Source organism: Ptychodera flava, chromosome 5, assembly GCF_041260155.1.
Source record: "Ptychodera flava strain L36383 chromosome 5, AS_Pfla_20210202, whole genome shotgun sequence".
Classification (NCBI taxonomy): Eukaryota; Metazoa; Hemichordata; class Enteropneusta; family Ptychoderidae; genus Ptychodera; species Ptychodera flava.
In genome coordinates this window covers 250,016-268,976 of record NC_091932.1, presented here as the reverse complement: position 1 = coordinate 268,976, position 18,961 = coordinate 250,016, and the positions used below count along the sequence as shown (strand labels likewise).

The window sequence follows — 18,961 nt, the reverse complement described above, 5'->3', positions numbered from 1 at the left end:
CGCCACAGTGGCTAACAGCTTTCCAAACCCAGCGCTAACACAGGACATGGAGCCTTAGTTAGTGACCACTACCTATCTGACTTACAGGTAATTGATATATGGCGGGTGCCACATGTGGGGCAGGATGCGCTTACTATTTTCGAAACACCTGACATCACTTCTTGGTCTTTTGGCCAGAGGTCCATATATCTTTCTTTCATGAATTTGACTTTGTTTGTGTACTGTCTATTTACTGTCTGTTCTGTGCTGTTTTGTGTCTATGTTTACAACTATTGTCTTACAAATTTTGACCTGGTGTTATTGGATTATGGATTGGTATGATTGCGATTATATATATATATATATATATATATATATATATATATATATATATATATATATATATATATATATATACAATAAATATGAGAACACATCAAGTATGTTTGGTACCTATTACTCGAGTTTCACGCATACACGCGATCGTCAGATAGGTAGATTTTATTGTGTGAAATTTTTTCTGTGCCAACAGCACAGAATTGTCAAAATATGTCTGTCACTTGAAATCTCAGGACAAAGCATTTAATATATCATGGTCAATCCTATCAAATGCAAGCAGTTACTCAAATGTGTCAAAGAAATGCAACCTTTGCCTTACAGCTAGAGAAGCTATTCATAATCAATGCAGATAAATCTAGCCTTTTAAACAAGCGTTCCGAGTTGGTCTCCAAGTGCCGACACGAAAACAAATTTTACTTGTCAAATTTCAATCCAACCCACAACACCAAATGGTTTGACCGAACCTGACACTTATATGTAAGCACCTGAAGCAAATTTCACAGAATAAAATCTACCTATCTGACGATCGCGTGTATGCGTGAAACTCGAGTAATAGGTACCAAACATACTTGATGTGTTCTCATATTTATTGTAATATTGCTCTGCATCCCTGCATCGAGCACTTTACCCCTCTGAGAAGATACAAACAAGTTTTGGTATATATATATATATATATATATATATATATATATATATATATATATATATATATATATATATATATATATATATATATATATATATATATATATATAAAACTATTTTATCATTACAACCAGCTGTTTGTTATATTTGTTGTTTTTAAGGAGGCATCATGGGCCAGTGGCTAGAGTAGTGGGCTCACGATCAAAGGATGGCGAGTTCGAGCCCCAGCATGGCCGTAGTGTTGTGTCCTTGGGCAAGGCACTTTATTCCTCATTGCTTCTCCCCACCCAGGAGTGATGGGTACCTGGTAGGACAGTGGTTGTAATGTCCGCTAAAGTAACTCCTCTGTTCAAAAAGGGTATGAAAGATAACATCTCAAACTACAGACCTATTTCAGTCCTTCCTGTTCTGTCAAAATTGTTAGAAAGACCTGTGCATAGTCATTTTTATAATTTTCTTTCATGTCACAATTTACTGTCAGATAAACAATCTGGTTTTCGTACGTTTCACTCTTGTCAAACAGCTTTGACTAACATTACCAACTCATGGTACCAGGCAATCGATAGTGGAAATCTAATAGGTGTTTTACTCGTTGATTTAAGAAAGGCCGTTGACCTAGTTCATCATGGTACTTTACTTAAGAAACTCAGACTTTATGGTTGTTCAGAGCAGACTATGGGCTTTTTCACTTCATACCTCACAAACAGAACTCAGTTGGTGTCCTTTAATGGGACCCTGAGTGATTCTCTTCCTGTCAGTACAGGTGTACCGCAGGGATCTATTTTAGGGCCCCTGTTGTTCCTATACTTTTTAAGTCCCCGCAAGCGGGGACTTTATGGGTTAGGTCATGTCTGTCCCGGCGTCCTTCCGTCCGTGCACCTGTCATCAACGATTTCTGTGGCATCTGTGAAGCGATTGTTTTGTAACTGGGCATAAATGTAGTACCATATGGTCTCTTGATGCACAGTCCTTATTATCTCAAAATAATTCAATTTAGTCACCAAAATTACTCTTGATGTCTTTTATTCAGACTTTTTTTCTCTGAATCCGAATCTGAAGCCAATGTTTGGATCATGTAAATACACTGATGACGTAAATCACCAGACTGTACGATTATTTATGGGGGAGACGCTAGCAAAGGTTGTAGTCGATTCCAAAAGGTATTTCGCAGGACTGGTGACGGTTTCGGTTGGTCAGTTTTAGGAGTTTTAGGCGTCAAGCGTTGTCTGTCGTGATGAACGAGAGCCATAGAAAGCTTTAGTAATTTGCAAAAAATGTCATCTCGTCAGTTTTAAACGCCATCGTTGACAAGCACTACGGTTGTTTATGCGGGCTCCCGTAAAATAATGGTATGGTCAGACGATTTGAATCGCTGGTGATCACATGCCTCACAGCTGATCAGCTTTATGTCGCCCTACTATTGATTGTGCCCAACGCACATAGATGCTCAAATGATTCTGTTTGTCTTGAGCGCAAAGGACATTTTACCCTACGTATTCGTGACAGATGAAAAGGTAGGTGTATTTTCATGTGCAACTTTGCTGACAGAGTGATTTTGGACGCGTTAACGTGTGATGGGTGAGTGCATGGAGGTGCAACTTTGCTAACAATAACAGAGTGATTTTAGACGCGTGTGAAGGTGAGTGCATGGAGGTAGCTACCTCTAGAGTGTAACTACATGTTCCGAAAACCATTTCGTTTAGTGTTATGTCGTCTTCAAATTTCCTGATCTAATTCATTTGTTAACGTGCAAAAAAAAGAAACGAGCAAACAAAACAATCAATTTGACGTTTAATGCATACTCGACTCGGAAACAAATCCATGGCATTGTTTTCACATGGAGGTATAAACGAGACCTAGTTTGCTCATACGAAGATTTTATCGGTATGATTTGATTTTCTAGAGTGCACTATTTTTTCTAATGTAATCGCCTTTTCCCGATATTCCTTTACGAATTGTGAGTCATTTCATGGTGGTAGCAGCAGGAGTTTCGTTCAAGTTTAACTGTCTGGTTTGGTATGTCTCCTGCCCGTAGTAGGCACGTAGTGTGCCGTGGATGGGAACGTTTTAGGCGGGCTCTGCGTGAGAAACAGCGTGCTTGACATGTCAATGACTGTTGGTTTTGATTGATTGAAATTTGTGATTGTTTGATGAAATTGGATCAGTACACATGCAGAGATATTTACCAGTATTTCATCCCGTGATTTGTCAGCATACATGTCATGTACTACTCGATGCAGTTTCCGTTTGCGGAAAATTTTGCGTACTTGCGTAATTACACGCAACGAAATAATTTTGAATGCATATTGAGCCGGTCATTGCGTACGGCATACGTTACTAAATTGGCTGCTTTATCTTGCAAAAATATACAGAAGCCCGCTTCAAAAGGGCACTGATAGGCACCTTCTGTTCTCCGTGTATTTTGAATAAGACTGAATCACTCTAAACTACGCGACCAGCTTCTGATAAAATGTAACAATATTGTGTCAGCAGCAAGAACCGATATACTAATATGTCGATCACGCTCACAGTGAACACGTGCTGTGAAATGTGGCTGTTTGACAAAGTTATCTGTTTGGGATCAGACGGTCCATCATGAGGGGACGAAAAAATGAAGGCGGCGTTCGACGTCGACTGCATTGGCCACGAATGATGCCGTCCGCAAAGTAATGCAGTACCGAAAAACCGTCATTAATATTCAACTTTTTTCGCTACTCGGAAGTTGAAAGAACGGCTAGTACGGGATCGAAATACAATACTCGAGAAAGAACGTCGACTTTCAAAGTCTGAAGGAGCCATGCTCTGCCCGATGGCTATCCCTTGGTGGAGCGTAACGGTGCGAAGGCCCGCGCTGTTTTTGGAGTTTGGTGATGAATGCCGCAAATAACGACGTTGCAGATGGCTTGCTGAAGCAAACAATATTCGTTCGTATAGCCATGACATGCATGTTGATGATCATGCCGATCATTGACCAATGTAATTTTGTCTTTCATAGTCAGGATGCAAACCTTTCGATAATACAACCAATGATACAGTCGACCATCGCAGAATTACGGACAGTGTTAGATGTAAAGGAATCATGAACGCAACCTTTCGATAATACAACCAATGATACAGTCAACCATCGCAGAATTACGGACAGTGTTAGATGTAAAGGAATCATGAACGCGAGTTCAGAGAAGAAATCGAAGCCAACCACACAACCTGACATATGCTAATGAGACCTGCTTCATCTGCTTTGCCTGTGCAAACTCGCGTCGACGCTTCATCGCGCCGAACATTTGATACAGCGAACGGAGGAGCGATTTCCTGCCAACTGTACTACATGTACTAATATCCTATTGTGTCTTGACAAAGTCATAAATGCAAGTAAATACCCAGAGATTGACAATGAACTCCGTGACTACGGTATCGAGGCACTTGAAACTTCATCGATCATCTTGGATCAGACTACGTAAACCGTGAGCACTCACGGCAACGGGTTTAGAAACGACTTCAGACAAGCGAAGTTTACGCTGAGAACTCAGAGTCATGTCGTTTGCTAATTCAAGAATATGCGGAAAGGTTTCCTGCAGTTCGACAATTGACATGTATTGCAGTAGTAATTCCTGTATCCTTGGTTGCATGCGAAAAGGGCTTCAGCTGCTAAAACAGGAGCCCGTAGTAGATTTTCCGACGGCAATGTAGATAATTTGATGTTGCTCTCAATGGAAGGGCCGTGTGTTGCCGATTTCCCGTACGGCAGAGCAAGGGAGATATTTGCCTCGAGGGCTCGCAGAAACCCTAGGAATTTGTCAAATTGAGATTTGTCAAAGTAAACAATGGCCCGTTTATGATAGTGTTGGTATTGATAAAGCTTGATTGATCACAAAGCCATTCGATAGACATTTTCTCGGCAAAGTCGACGAAAGACTAGTTTTGATATTACAAGGACTCTGGTTTCGTTGTTGATTTAAATGTTTTCTATGACATCAGAAATAAAACACTGAGAACAGAAGTTGATTACAGTGCATAGTAGTATGATTATTTTTATTCATTCCGATTCAAGTTTTGTTCATGATTCGCTCAACTTCAAAATAGATTAGAATATTGTAAACACTGATATCAGACATTATCCGGCAAATTGCCGTTTCGCCACGGCACCAAATAGCGCCATTGCCGATGAGACAACTCGATGTCTAATCACTGCACCACTAATGTCACCTGCTCGATTCATCATACATGGAAAGTTACAACTACCACACATAATTTGGTTATCTTATTTTTACAGTTTCTCACAGAAATCCCCATTTCATTTCAGTCTTTCACCGCGCGCCGCTCTACAGCTGTATCGGTCGCTACCACTGTCCATTGCCTATCGACACAGACCATTGTTCACATTTCCTTGCAGACGCAATAAAATCATCCACCCCCACCGGCAGCACCCCCAAGCGGTGAAATGATGTAAAAACGAAACAATCAAGACATTTCAGAAATCGCCTAATGATACTCAGAATTCAACATTAACACAATTATCAGTAGTTTACAGCTACTAAACATTCCAAACAATGTAAACAGCGGGGACTGTGTCATCTTTCGATGACTTGTTATAAATGACCTCCCTCTGGCTTCTGAAAATTCTGATATGTATATGTATGCTGATGACACAGCAGCTCAGGTGATTAACGAAATTGAAACCAAGCTGAGCAGAGATATGAATCTGATCACACGCTGGTGCGATCAAAATAGCATGTGTGTTAATTCACAGTAAACTAAGGTTATTGTCATTGGTACAACGCAGAAAAAAGCCAGAACAAAAAATCACATCAATGTTATGTGTGGCAATGATCAGCTCGATTAGTAACCCATGAAAAATTGTTGGGTGTAATCATTGACGACACCCTAAATTGGGAAAAGCAAGTAAATTCAGTTTGTAGTAAGGTAGCCTTTAAATTGCTGCATCTGAAACGTATTCGTCCCTTTTTAACTCGGAGAGCTAAGATGATATTTTACAATTGTTTTATATTACCCCATTTTGACTATTGTTCTAACATATGGGGTCATTGTTCCAACAAACTTTTACTTCGTGTTGAAAGACTACAGAAAGCTGTAGCCAGAGTACTTTTAGACTCAGATTTTAGCACTCCTAGTCGTAATTTATTCGACGTTTTAAACTGGTTACCATTTAGAGAAAGGATTGTTTTTAATGAACCAGTCTTGATGTACAAAGTCCAAAATAATTTAGCTCCTAAATATTTGAATGTTTTTAGAAGTGTCCAGAACGTCCACAGTCGTAGTACAAGATCTGTAGACAGAAATGAATTACATATTCCGAGACACAGAACTCAAATTTTTAAGAGGAGTTTTACGTATAGCGGTGTCAAAATATGGAATAGTTTACCAGCAGACGTCAAATTTTGCTCTAATCTCCACTCTTTTAAAACAAAATGTAAGTCTCTGTGCTGCGGCATTTTGTAATACTGATGTGTTTTGTAATAACTTAAGCAAAATGTAATAAGGGGTATCAGCATTTTGTAATAACTGACGCATTTTGTAATAACGTCTGCAGTATTTTGTAATATACCAGTCTACGCGTTTTGTAACAAGGGTATCAGCATTTTGTAATAAAAAATTGTCTACGCAAAATGTAACAAGGGTATCAGCATTTTGTAATAATTCGCATTTTGTAATAACAGTTAACGCATTTTGTAATAATTTTAAAATCTTTTCCCTGTTTTAAAGCATTGACAGTATTTTTACCAACTGATCATCTGAGGCAGGTAAGTACTAGATTTTGACAAGTTTATTATCATATATTTGAGAGAATCATTGGTATACGCAGTCAGTTGATTTATTAGTCTCCACGGACACCGTCCGGGGGGACTTATAGGTTTGGTCATGTCCGTGCGTGCGTCCTTGCGTCCGTGCATCTCTGCGTGCGTCCGTCCGTTCACGCAGATATCTCAGAGATGCAAGGGGTGATTTCATTCAAACTTGGTACAAGGATTACTTCATATGTCATACAGATGCACGTCGATTTGTTTTGTAATACGATCCAATATGGCTGCCAGGCGGCCATTTTATTACAATTTTTATCACAACTGGAAGTTGTGATATAGAGGTGGTTTCAACCGGTGTTTGATGTCGTCCATTTCCGTAAACGACAAAAAGTCAAAAACTGCTGAACAGACTGCGTTGATATTTGATACCGATACTTAGACTGGTTCCAAGGTTCCGATTCGGAAAAATGGAGCCAAACAGAGCGGCGGTTAGATAGTATTGGGAAATTTCTAACCCCCCTTTTTAACTAATTGATTTTAGGGGTCTTTCATATATGTAGTTTTGGAATGTACACCAATCCTGCATTGTGGACTGTTTTATGAGTTGTGGAACAGAAATGAGGTTTTGATGAATGTTAGAAATATGCAGGATGGCTGATTCGAAGTATAAGAGATTTCTATGCTCTTTTGGGCATCAAAAGCAATAAAAAAAACATATTTCATAGTTTAGATTCTCACTTTTGAGATGACCCTAGGCATTTGTTAAGTAAACATCCTTGAGTCAATATACAGACTTTGACATTCCAGAGATTAAGTATCCACGACCTCACATGTTACAGTCTTTCACTACCATGGTATGGCCCAAACCCATTGTTATCAATGGTGAGTGTGGACCTGTCTACAGGAAATTGGGGTAAACAGGTTAGACAATGCCATTACAAGTTGTAGGTTAGTTATCAAGGTAGCACCAGCATAGAGTCCTGAGCATCTGTCCATGTGTTCTCACAGGAAATTACAGGGAAAAAAATATTTGAGAAGTTTCTCTCCTTTAAATAGAAGTATATTACAATTTAAACCTGTCATGGATGGATTGCTCTCAAATGATCTGAAACACAGTTATTGCCCATAGCAACAAATCTATAGCAAGATTTATGTAAAGTTCATGAACTTACACAAGGTATTAGACAAAAGATGACCATGACTTTTCTTCTTTTCAACATTTATTTCATTCAGATTTCCTCAGCTTAGTGTATAATTTTGTAATCTTAATTACTGTCAACTTAGCTTTACTACACTTATTCTAACCTCATTATTCTTACACTACTGTTATACCTTAAAACCACAAAATTTCAAGAGATGCATATATGATTGTCACTTAACAAACAATTTACAAATATGTCTTCTGCTTTTTTCTCCATAAACATATACATGTCTCTTTTCTCATAAAAATGGGCTTAAAATCGCAATGTGAAAAATAATCTTTCAGCTATATGTTGCTCATTGACTTCGTGGTCTGTCTAATTCACAGTGAGTGGGGTTGTTGATAAATGCCTATAGTACTAGGCGGTCATTATGTCCAAACGCCATTGGCTGTATTTTTTAACATAATGACCATAGGTCATTAGTACAACGGGTAGTTGTGATATAGGGTTAGCTTCAACCGGTGTCGGACAGTGTCCATTTTCCGTAAACGACAAGAAGTCAAAAACTGCCGAACAGACTGCATTGATATTTGGTACTGATATTCAGACTGGTCGAAGCTTCCGATTCCGAAAAATGGAGCCGAACGGAGCGGCGGTTATATAGTTTGGGGAAATTTCTAACCCCCCCTTTTAACTAATTGATTTTAGGGGTCTTTCATATATGTAGTTTTGGAATGTACACCAATCCTGCATTGTGGACTATTTAATGAGTTGTGGAACAGAAATGAGGTTTTGATGAATGTTAGAAATATGCAGGATGGCTGATTCAATGTATCAGAGATTTTCATGCGCTTTTGGTAATAAAATTGATAAAAAACAACATATTTAATATTTTAGATTTCTCCCATTTGTTATGATCCTTAACATTACAGTCTTGATGACATAACTAGCTGCTGGACCTGTTTACTGGCGCATTGATTTAAAGACAAAGATCGTTTTATTTTGTGATAAGGACATGTGATTTCGTAAAACATAGTCTATTAGCCTGGAAATGTGATTTTTGCGACTATTGTTTACCCCACTGACAAACAGTGTGGTTTGAAAATGGCTGGAATTCGCTACTTTGGGACTTTGTTTTGTGTGTGCATTTGGATAAAAAATGTGTATGGTGTGATCAATCCGTTCAATGAGAGAACAAAGGACTCTTACAACAGCACACAAATGAACTGCAGACCAACTTTGATAAGCCCCTATCACTTTCCCTCCAATCTTCCAATATCCCTTGGAAAACTCTGAGGTACTTTGGTCAGAAAACATACACTGTGCCTGCTGTGCTATCTCCATTCGATCTCCCTATGCAAGCTTCTGCATGGATCAAACCGTTTTGCGCCAGTTTACAGCTATGGCTGTTTGATATTAGTGTATCCATCGAAGCTCATATACGTTTCAGCTTGGTATTTGGTGTGTGGATGCATCCTGGGCTATAGATGGGATTTTGTTCAAATGAAGTCTGCATTGCCAAAATTATGCAAATGAGCTTACAAAATGTGAAAATGGTCAAGAATTAATAACTCTAGAACCGCTGTTTTGATTGCTTTGAAAATTTGTGTGCAAGTACCTTAGGTGAACCTTATACAATTTTATGAATATTGTGAAGATATCTTTAATTTTGTATTTTTGCTGAATTTTTTGGTGATTTTTATCATTTTCAGTAAAAATTCTTCTCTGAAACTGCCAGCCCAATCTCTTTCAAATTTGGGTTGGATCTTTGCGCAGGTGTTACTCTTCTAATTTGTTGAAATTATGACAAAATTTGGAAAATTACTATTTTGGAGCAATTTTGTCATTTTTGGTCAAAAAATCTTAAACAGTGTTTTCTTTTTAAAACCCCTGGACAGGCAGCTTTTATATTTGGTACACAGATGTACAGAGATGACAATAGTTAGATATGTGGAAATTGTCCTGAAATATATAAATTTGTATTTTTAAGACAATATTGTCATTTTTGGTCAAGAAAACTTGTTCTCAAAATAACTTGCTTGATAGCTTTGTAATTAGGTATAAAGTCCTGAGGGATGTTATCAGATAAATTTTCTGCTCAAAGTGATGGGAACCCCCCCGTATTTGTATAGTTCAGGTAATTTTCTCAGTTTGTGACCTTAAATGACCTACACCAACCCAGGATATATTATGAGACAGTTTCGAAGGCTGTGAAGATAATTTTTTCATATTTTGTATCAATTTGTAGGAAAATTTGATTGAGAAAACAAAGCTGAGGTAAATTTTTTCATTGCAGACTAATTTTTGCAACTACTCTATTTAAGACATACCCCCGCTTTCTGTATCATGGTTTAAACATGGTTGAAACATGTTTAGACATGGTCAATAACCATGTTTGAACATGGTCTTGACCATGGTCAAACATGATTGACCATAGTTGGGCAATGGCACCACGTCCAGACCATGGTCAAACATTGGTAGTCTGAGACCATGGTCAAGCTAAAACATGCTGACCATGGTTGAGATTTGGCCATGATATCATGGTCAATCATGGTTTGATTGGGACAGAACAGACCGTGATTAACCATGGTCAAAGTCCATGCTTAATGTGTGGCCATGGTTTACCATGATTAATCATGGTTGAATTGGCCAGCATGATCATGTTAGAACATGTTCAGACATGGTCCTACACACGAGAGAAATTGTGTGACCATGACCAAACATGGTTGAACATGATGGCAGAACCATGATTAACCATGGTCAAACAATGCAAGGTATTGTTGCCATGGTGTATTCTAATTAACATTTACATTACTATGCAGAAACATGTTATAGCTGTCACTTTCGCCATGTTTACACTCTAGCTGACATTACTAATTCTTGTGCTTATATCAGTTCTTCACACTGTTGACATTGATTGGTATAAACACTCTCACACATTCACACACAAGATGAAAACTTACCAAGATTTTTTTTGGTTAAATTCCTACCTTACATTTATTGCTGGTGGAAATGCTAAATGACACAAAACAAAGGATGTCAAAATTTAATGATGGTTCTTTCACAAGATATCTGAGTCCAAGGCATCTTTCAAACGAGGTCGTTGGCATATCTGAGCATATCCTTGGAAGTTACTTTTGATCCAATTGATTGTTCCATCTCTGGGTGTGAACTTCTCTTAAATTACTGTCCATTTACTGCAGAGAGAACTAAACAAACAGAAAAATACAAAAAAGACATGATTAATAATGCAATCACATACACAAGTTTATACAATATCAAAAGAACAATCTGTTACAGCAACTGCCTGGGCATGGCATTACGGTTTGTGAAAAATATCATAAAATGCAATTCAGGTTATACTTACACTCCCATAGTTGGCTTTAAAGACCATTTTTGGCTTGTGTCAGATTGGTGTTTAAATTATCATCTGTATTTCCTTATCTCAGCATCTGTTGCACCACCACAAAAATAACCTATGACAGATCCAGCTACAGATCAAATATGGAATAAAAAGAAATGTGAACGAAAAAAGTCATCAAGTAACCATTTTGGTGACTTTGATGCATGTACATGCAAATGAAAACTAGTTTCCTAGCAACATATATTTATGAAGAAAAATTACTTTTGGATGGGGGGGGGGAGGGGACAAATACTTCACTGCATCTGAATTCTGGTAAACAGTTATACAAAGATATGACCAAAAAATTGTAATTAATGTAGGCCTAATGTAAGATTTCATGTAAAACTTCAACGGAAATATTATTAATTAAATCAATTATTTGTGGATTATATAACTGTAATAAGATGCTGAATTTCCAAAACACCTAGTAAGTCTTTAAGTTAGAGATATTCATAAAGACATGACTGAAATTATGTTTTGCTTTGAAATATTAAATCTGAGCAAGTGCCCCTCTAAACTGTGTCCAAGTTCAAGAACTTAAAAATTTGTTATGAAACAATTCCTACTTGTATGTTTCTTCTTAGTTGTATGTCTTCAACAGAAGTAAATATTTGTATAATTGAGCAAAAATTTCATCCTGGTTAAGGCACGAAGTATGTGGATATAATATCAACATGTAGGAAACCGTAACTCCGCTTCGTTGTGTACACTCTGTATGCAGCTACGTTCACGAGTCACCTAGCTATTTACGGTAAACTAATGGAATTCATTCGCACAATTGAAGTGTGTTACTTGCGAATAACATCGATAAAAGACATCAAAAATTATGTAGGCAATTTAAAGAGAATGCACATTGGAAATTACTTACCGATATAATCACTTTGATTATAATCCACGCCACGTCCACGGGGAGTGATACTAATGATGGTTACCATTGTGCAACGCCACATTTCTCTGCACGTTGATCATGGCGACAATGACATTAACGCACCATAAACATCGCCTACCGGTTTAGATACATAACTGACACTTACTTACGTTGGCGTCACGATGACGTTCAACGGCAATTTTACGTTAAATTCTGTCAAAATGATGATGAAAAACAGCGGAGTTTCACTCGGCAATTCAAGAGGCGCAACTGCCGTATTTCTAATCAGATTTACCGCTAAGATATGACCTGTGACGTTTTGCCAATCTGGCCAATCATAACGAAGTCTTCACTGGATCTATGATGTCACCAGGCGTGATGGAGTACAAAGTCCATACGATCGCGTTCGCTGTGCAGCATGAAAACAGCTGAGCTCTACCGCATTTGAAATGCAAACGGATAGAAAATTCATCAAAAACACGTACTCTCGACTACCCAAGCAATACAAAGGCAATTATTACGATGATCGGACTGGAGTGATGGGCACCACGGGCAGTAATTTGTACGCGGAATTTGTAGACCTATAGCGTAGCATAGCAGCAGGCAGGCTGTTCACAGGTATTCATTTACCCTGACTCACAAAAACCTATAGTTAAAACGTACATCGTATTTCCGGGTTTACATCCATAAGTTGGCGATTCAGTAATGGGCGATCAAAGTCAAATGATGGTGTCGAAATGATTGTCAATGTAGCCCAGATAGTTGAGTCATTGAAATTGAAAAAGCAATGCAATGTTCATTTTTATTGCGGACGTGTTTTGCTCCTATCGCTATCGACATAGGCATATATAGGCGGCAACTATTTTGCAGTCGGCTTTTCTATATCAAAACTTACACTAGAACATCAGTCTCTTCGAGGACAGCGGCAGATTTTCATTGCTGCCATGAATTTAATTTGGAATTTTGTAGTGGCTTGATTTATCGTTTTAGCAAAGTTTTTATGGGACCTTTCCTGTCATATTATAGTATACAGCACAGTTCCTCCGTGACCCTGGGACTGTGTAACGCTGCCCGGAAACTCTTATGGAAAATTTTTCTCTTTCATTGCTGAAATATATTGTAACCTTCTGAAATTGTTTGGACACGTGGCACAAGCTATGTAATCAAATTATTCAGCGGGTTTGTGTGAAACAAAGTTTAGAAGACGATCGACATGTCTGGCATGCCCGAGTACAAAAGTAATGAATTACAACGGACGATTCTATTGGCTCTTGCAATACCGACTACTACGTGACGACCTTTCTATCCGCCAATGAAAACGTGTGTACTTACTGCCCGCTCTGATTAGCTCCATTCAAAATGGCCGGTCGCAAGGTCAAATCGCAGTATGATTTCAGGTTTTTGAAGCGTACCAAGGAACAAGAGAAATGTAAATACGTGGATTCAAACGGTTTTCAAAGGCAATAGCCTGATTTTTCTCACAAAAACTTCCCGATTTATTAAAGTTCGAATTTTAGTAGGTCCACGTGAGTTGCAATGCCAATCATATGCATCACACCAGCTGATCACAAGGTCAAACCGTCAAGTGATGTGCACAGTATAAACTATAATGCCAGGCCATCGCGTATTTTAGGAAATGATAGATTATATCCATACAAATTGCAGTTGTCATTCTCAAAAATTTCAATTTGATTTTCAATAAAGGGAAAGTGGTTTCACGTTTCACCTACTTTGTCCTGTATGTGTTTGTGTGTGTTTTGTGTCTGTTGTTTTGGCTGTTAGTGTGAAAATTAACAACTTGTTTGTCAATTAAGCTATTGCAAGCATTGTAATAAAGGAAAAATTTTCATTACGAAGCAAAAAAATTTTCCCTGGTAATCTTTTCATGCATGTACAACTATTAACTTTTGATAATCTAAATATAGACAAGGCTCAGCTTTTGAAATTTCACAACATATTGCTAGTTATATTTTAAAAAGTAACTTGAGAAAACTACAAGTATCTAACAAACATATAATCATAGCCAATTTGATGATCATTGAAAATTAAGCTGACATCAAACATTCAGGGTCAGACTGGTCAAACTAATGGTTGAGGTCCATAATGATGAAACAACTGTGACAGTTAAATTTTTCCTTGAACATGTTCAAACATGGTCACCATTGTCAAGTTGTCTGCTAATACGGTAATGATGACAATGGTCAATCAGCAGTACCATGGTCAATTTTGGCAATGATCACAGAAAATTTGGCTGTGATCATGTTCAAACATGGTCACCATTGTCAATTTTGGCAATGGTCGCACAAATATTTGCTGTGATCATGTTCAAACATGGTCAACATGGTCAATTTTGGCAATGGTCACACAAGTGTTTGCTGTGACCATGTTCAAACATGGTCACCATGGCCATTTTTGGCAATGGTCACTCAAGTCTTTGACACCATGGTCAGTTACCATTGTCATATCATCGACAACCACGGTTGATCATGGTTGTCGATGAAAAACCATGGTACCATGGTTTACACGACAGCGGGGACAAGAACTGATGAGAAATTTGGATCCAGGATAATTCCAGATGTTGTAATCACCGCCCACAGTGGAAGGCATTTCACTATCTGTAACTAACTTAAGTGCTGTTTACATTAGAATGATAACACTCATCCATTGTAATTAAAAACTCCCCAAGGTTGTAAATATACATCTGGCGTTATGTAATACCAAGGGATGGAACATTTGATATTCAGAAGGGGGTAGGGTCTAGAAGATTGATGAGGTAGCATTACTTTTTTACCAGATCCCTTGTGCATTTTTTTACCACTCCCACCTTTTCTTTTTATCAAGCCTTCTCTGTCTATTTTTTGTTGTTGACATTTGCTTATGTATTTAGGATCTGCTTGTCCCATTGCTATAGAAGTCGATATGCATGTTTCCAAAGATGACCTCCAGTACCTACCTTTCAGACTTAATTTGCTTTTGTCTTCTTGTTTTTCCTGGTTTAAATATTTCTCGAATAGACCAATTCAAACTGAATGTGAGCACACTGTCCTTGACAGTATTTTTTACAAAATACTACCTGCTTGATTTTTTAATACTGTTCAGTGTTTATACATTGAATAAAATTTGTTTACAGTTAAAATCCATACTTGTCCCATGTCACTTTTTCCCCAGCTGTCAGCTATTCTTTAACATTTGAAGTGCAGGCAAAATCAACAACTTCTCCTCTATGTCAGTATATAGAGCTAACCCATTCAAACTCACATATGTGCCAGTGAAAACTCTTCTTGTAGGTTTGAGATTGCCTGTCTTTGAGTTGGTCTGTATGTATATGATATGATTGTGTGGGTGTGTGTACATGTACTGACAAACTCCAAACCCGCAGCACCTACCCATTCAGTATTTCATGTACAGGTGTACCCAGAGATAGAGTAGTTTCACAATGTGCCAGTTGTGATCAAGTGCCATTGGCGCTATTTTTTCATGTACAGAGCCATAACTCAGGTATATCTCAACTGATTTTATTCAAAGTTGGTACAAGGACATTGACCAATGTCATAGATATGCACGTCAGTTTGTTTTGTGATACGATCCAATATGGCCGCCAGGCGGCCATTTTATTACGATTTTTTCATGTACAGAGCCATAACTCAGGCATATCTCAACCAATTTTTTTGAAAGTTGGTACAAGGACATTGACCAATGTCATAGATATGCACGTCAATTTTTTTTGGTGATACTATCCAATATGGCCGGCAGGCGGCCATTTTGCTACGATTTTTTATGTACAGAGCCATAACTCAGACATATCTCAACCGATTTTATTCAAAGCTGGTACAAGGACATTAACCCATGTCATACATGTGTACGTCAATTTGTTTGATGATATGGTCCAATATGGCTGCATGGCAGCCATTTTGTTACAAGTTTTTTCACATCCTTAGCCAAAACTTGGGCATGCATGTCTCATATGATTTTATTCAAACTTGGTACAAGGACATTGACCTGTGTCATACATGCACATCGATTTGTTTTGTGATACAATCCAATATGGCCGCCTTGTGGCCATTTTGTTGCAATTTTTTCATGTCCGGAACCATAACTCAGACATGTATCAAGCGAATTCATTCAAAGTTGGTACAAGGACATTTACTTATTTATACATATGTATGTCGATTGGTTTCATGAGATGGTCCGATATGGCCACATGGTGGCAATTTTGTTATGGTTGTTTCATGTCGAGAGCCACAACTCTGGCAAGTCTCAACTGATCTTATTCAAAGTTGATACATGGACATTGACTTATGTCATACATATACGTGTTGATTTTTTAAACAGTAAGATCAAATATCACTGCATGGCTGTGATTTTGTTACAATTTTCTAATTTACAGAGCCATAACTCAGACATATTTCCACCAGTACCGTTCAAAGTTGGTACAAGGACATGGACATTGACCTATTTCATACATATGCTCGTCAATTTGTTTCACGTCATGTAGCAGTAACATGTCAATTATTGAAGTTTCGTAAGTAGGCTGATATGTCAAGAAATAGTGCATCAAATTTCATGAAACTTTGTACAGATGTTAAGCTCACATTGCTTTAACATTGAAAATACATTTATCAGTGTCATTTAATTAATTTGTAATTGCATATGTAATGAACTTTCCTAATTAGAGTGATATAGCCACAAATTAATACAATGTCAAATTCAATGAAACTTGATACAGATGTTGATCTCATAGATGGTGTTGTAAATACTTCATCAAACTTTATGAAATATGGTACCAGTGATAATCTGTTAAGTGTTAGGATTGTATGCAAAAAATGTTTTGCAACATCCTCTTCAATTATTCCTAGTTGACTCATTTTATGAACTTTAGGATGGTGGCCTAAATTGGTTTTATGTTTTCATCACCATGGAACTCATCCTTGGCCATTGAGCGCCATCTGTATCGCAGTATTTTGATCACAGACCTAATTAATGAAGAGGACTCTATCCTCTCTGAGGACATGTAATCAAAGTACCCATTAACAAGTGGGGACTGTGTCATCAACGATGACTTGTTAAATAGAGGATAACGACATTCTTTCTGATGTATTGCAGACAACCAGCAATCAACAGGTAGATACTCAGATAAAATAAAATATAATAACATAAAATAAATTATATCTGCCTTCGCAAAAGATAGCATCGAGCTTCCGTAAAAACGGGCACGTAACGGGCATGCAATAACCCCTTTACTTTCATATTTGATGATAAACATTGCATCATTGAATGGCTCCATACTGAAACTCCATACTATACTTTGAAAATAACTTCTGATAAAAGAAACAGAAGTAAATGTACTACGACTGTTTGAAGGTGAAAAATATTATGAGGTAATAATGAAAGTTCACCAAGACGGTACTGTACAAATATGGCACGACATCGCTGCTTGGCTCGTACATCTAATGTTGGATGAGTGCGCGATGTAAACAAAGATGGCGCTTACCCTTAACCCGCTCGCAGTTAAGAAAGCGATGCAGAATATGCCTGTAAGGTGTATGGAATAATGCATCGGAAACGACAGGTGCATATATTCTTGATAAAAAAATGAGATGTATGATAATAATTATTACGAAAATATTGCAAAGTAAGCTCTCAGACATTAGTGCAACGCATCGCCCGACTAAACGCGTGCTAATGACTACATGTATGTGTCGTTTTACATTCTTTGCGTTATTTTCGTAATAACCTTAACTATACTGAAGTAATCTAAAGTAAACAAAACGAAAACTAAACTAAATAAACTAAACTAAACTAAACTAAATAGTCAGAATAATCTGATGTTTTAGTGATTTGACTTGTTTATAGCTACCAAAGCGGAAGTATATCTGACCTGTTGAGTATGTATGTATGTATGAATGTATGTATGTGTGGATGTGTGTGGATGTATGTATGTATGTATGTATGCATCTATGTGGGTAGGGAGGTAGGAAGTGAGAAAAGAGTACCTGAGTATGCCTGTCTATCTATCTATCTATTATCTATCTATCTGTCTGTCTGTCTGTCTGCCTTTCTGTCTGTCTATCTATCTTTCTATGGCTGTTATCATTTAATGATAATGGCAGATATTTGGCAGGTATAACCAGTAGGATAGCGAATCAAATTTCGCTTAATCATAGTATTGCAGGGCAGCTTATCCTAGCTCGTTGGCTAGACAAATTTTACCATTGGGCGATAGCGTAGATTCAAAGGAGGAACACAACGGGAAAGAAATAGATCTGAGAAAACAAAACCATGGGCCAGTAGATATGAATTGTCACCTTTTACATACAAGGAAAAGTGGCTGGTCTGTCGATAGAGCTTTATTTTGTCCTTGTCTATGGGATGATTAAAATAAATTATCATTCAGTATTTTAATTGACTGCTTCATGCCAGTGTTTATTTCAGTATATTTACATGCCTCTCCTATCTTATTACCGTAAATTATCGACAATCAACTTTAGAGAAACATGTATCATACGTATAGAAGTTGCTTAGAATACTGCAACCTTTCGTACGTTATTTTCAACTTTAACCCTTTGCACCCCAAGGCCCTGGGGTGGAGTTGACATTTGGAAGTACTATCTAGCATGACGTCTGACTTTTTAAATTAACAAAGACTGTCCCCTATACCATTATATTTTTGGAATCACCATAAAATACTTGTTCCAAAATATGCAAATTATGGTCACGTGACCTCATTAAGTATTCAAAATTCAAATATATAAAACATTGTATTTTTCAAAATATTTTTTTTATTTTCGTAGGAATTCCTCATTAATTCATCATTTTTCACCACCAA

At 37.6% G+C, this 18,961-nt stretch overlaps 2 long non-coding RNA genes across 3 annotated transcripts in view; one reads left to right on the top strand and one right to left on the bottom strand.

The window, feature by feature from the left end:
* Positions 1 to 18,961, top strand: part of LOC139132741 (uncharacterized) — a 97,717-nt gene that overhangs the window by 22,813 nt on the left and 55,943 nt on the right. The window lies entirely within an intron of this gene.
* LOC139132742 (uncharacterized) overlaps positions 10,346 to 18,961 on the bottom strand; it is a 59,963-nt gene continuing 51,347 nt past the window's right edge. Inside the window, exons 2-3 of the long non-coding RNA XR_011552395.1 lie at positions 11,232 to 11,355; positions 10,346 to 11,073 (exon numbers count right to left, since the gene is read on the bottom strand). This is a non-coding gene — a long non-coding RNA (uncharacterized lncRNA). The remainder of the gene's footprint in view (positions 11,074 to 11,231; positions 11,356 to 18,961) is intronic.